Source organism: Amblyomma americanum, chromosome 7, assembly GCF_052857255.1.
Source record: "Amblyomma americanum isolate KBUSLIRL-KWMA chromosome 7, ASM5285725v1, whole genome shotgun sequence".
Lineage (NCBI taxonomy): Eukaryota > Metazoa > Arthropoda > Arachnida > Ixodida > Ixodidae > Amblyomma > Amblyomma americanum.
The window spans coordinates 109,694,226-109,697,124 of NC_135503.1; the positions used below are offsets into that span (position 1 = coordinate 109,694,226).

General features: G+C 47.6%; 1 pseudogene; it reads left to right on the forward strand.

Moving 5' to 3' along the window:
• Positions 1 to 514: 514 nt before the first annotated feature.
• LOC144099669 (U2 spliceosomal RNA) lies at positions 515 to 653 on the forward strand (annotated as a pseudogene).
• Positions 654 to 2,899: the final 2,246 nt, after the last annotated feature.

The window sequence follows — 2,899 nt, forward strand, 5'->3', positions numbered from 1 at the left end:
TCTTTCTCTTGGAAGCAGAACACGTGTACTGAAGTGTAGGCAATTCTTATTGTTTTAAAGTGCACCATTGCCTTTCGAGGAGCAGGTCAAAGGACGATGCTTAAGCGCGCACTGCGGTTGTCAGAAGACCGCTGCATATGGTGGTCGGTAGCGAAGTTACGCTCGGTCTATCGGCCGATGAACTGGTGTGTCGAAAGACGCCGTTCGTTTAATGAGTCACGACCACCTCTCGCGACGCTCGCACACTCCCGTCGGCGGAGCCACCGGGGCGGCTCGCCGAGGCGAGCGGATTTTGCGAAACCGCGCCGGCACGAAGTTAAGGGAAGGAGGATGAGGCGCAAGCAAGCCCCATCTGTTGGCCCTGGGAACGCGCCGCCTTGCTATTGATTCAGTGCCTGGTTAGCCGGAGCTTCGTCGACCTGCTTTTATGAAGCATTCTTTTTAGCTGCGCCGGTTCTTGGGCCGTGTATACTGAAAAGTGCGCAACCTAACATGTATACACAATCAATGGCGAATGTCCGGACCCCGTAGAGTATCTGTTACGGGTCCAATTGTACTTATTTTTGGAAGTGTGGCGGGGAGTTTGAAGGTTGCTTCACTTCCGCCACCGGTTGGCCCGGTATTGCACTACCTCCGGGATCGGCCTTGTCTTTAGCGCATCTTTACTATACTACCTTTCTATTCCATCTTTCATCTCTCCTACTATCTGCACGTGGTAGCGATTGTGGCTCTGCTTGAGCCAGTGAGCAGGCCAGTGCACTTTCCTTTTCTTTCTTCCTGGCAAAAACAGACAGACAGACCTAACATGTATCTAAGCTACCCATGCGCCAGGGGGAATTTTCGTTGTGGTTTCCAGGGGCGGGTTTTCGTTTTCAGTAGTCAAGCGAGTGACTATATCCTTCCCTATAGATGCGCAATGACAGTTATCAGTTAGTGCATTGGATTCCGTGTGGGCCATCATGGTTGAGCTCGCGCGTGGCGAGTTCCTGGTCTGGAAAGAGCGAATACTGGAAGACGCGATATCCAGGAAAGAACAAAGGAGGAAGGGAAAAATAACGAATTGCCCTGACCACGAGTGTTAATTACTGTCATCTATACATGCTTGCTAACAAAACTGCCTTAGCGCGTCCGACAAAAGAATTCCGGATTTCTGTCTCAAGTTCCGGGATACGCCTTTTAATTCGGAACTTGAAGAATATCAGAGGACGAGGCATATTGCTAGCTTTCATAATTATGACCTGAGTGATTTTTTTTAATCCATCCTCTATCATGAATGTTACAGGGTAAAATTTTTTTGTTAGACACATGTGCGGGAAATGGCTTGGGACGTTTAAAAAATGTCTTGTTCGCACCGTCCGTTAGGTATGGCTCGATGACAACGCATGTAGATGAAGAGACAAGTCTGTGTTAGATGCAAGAGCTCCAAATATAATTATAATCGACGGCAATTCACATGCCACAAAGATTTTAAGTCCTCTGTAGCTTCCTTGACGTGAATTCGCGGTCCAGGCTCAGTATATGCTCTAAGTGAACTCGAGCTTAAGGTTAAGGTTAATATTTATTTTTTCTCAAAAGAAACAAAAAACCGTGACAAAGGATCTGAACGCCTGGCAAGGCAACAGCTCCCGAGCAAAGATAACACGCTGTGCAAGAAGCAGAAACTGAATTTTTGCGCAATGTTCTAGCGGCGTTTTTCTCAGCAACATTGCTGTGGCTTTCTTTGTACAGCATCACAGCTGTTTCACGCAGTCAGGGTATATGCGCGATGCGCGCACGCACGCACTCTCACACACACAAAACAAAAAACCTGCCATAAACACCGCTAGCTCCGTCCCGCCCACCTCTTGAGAACATGGGTGGTCACTGGCCTTTGACCTTTCGTGCACGACCACAGGAGGGCGGTCGCTGACACCTAGTTAGCGGCTGACCTAGTAAGTGCTGCTGCTTTCCCGGAAGTGTATTAGCGCGGGAATAAATAAAAATTAAAGACAAATTGATTTTGCAACATCGGCCCATGCGATGACTTTAGTCTGAAATTGCAATTTTTGTTTTCGGCGTGATCCACGCGGATGGGGAATCCTCAAACCTCACTTTAAAACAAGCGCACTGCAGACTTTTTTACTGAACTGCATTTTCCGAAAAAAAATGCTTTCTCATAGAAACAAGTTAAAAGCAGGAACAGGAGTGATACATCTCACACTACTGTGCACGAATAACGTGTGTTGCGTCTTTGGGCACAGTGTAATGCTTTCAATAGCTTATAAAACCAAGACTGCCGTTTTACGCGGAGGTTCTCATTGAGCAACCCTTCGCCCGCATACAGAGTACGTGGTGCCATACGGGAGCGGAACGAATGCACAATAAGTTAGAGCGTAAATCTTTGGGTTCTTTGTAACCACAATCTTAAAGAAGAAAATGCGATAGCATGTAGCTTGCTGCTACGGCGTCTAAAATGAGTGTCCAATGCTATTCCAACGGTTTTTCCGGCAAAACTCCAGCTGGAACCGTTTCCGTTGTCCTTATCGTGGTATGCGTGGGTTGTCACGTTGTAGATTGTTCGAATACGTTCCATTGCATTATCATATGGATCGTGATAATCCGACTCACTAATCCACCTTAATCCGTTTTCTAGGGTGCACCTGCTCCCAAAATATTTGAGGTCCTTATGAAATTTTGGTGGTGGGCCGACTCGCAAATTCGGGGGACGTCGGATTTTCAGATTTGGTGGTGTTGATCACGTCACGACCTTGTTGACCAGTCGAGGAACTTCGTGACAACGAAGCCGGAAATCAAAGGTTTGGGTCAAATTTTCGCACCGCACATATAGCGCGAGTAGCGGTGGCCCTGGGTCATGCGAAGAGTCCACGCACTGTTAACACAGCAGCACGAGAAACCAAGG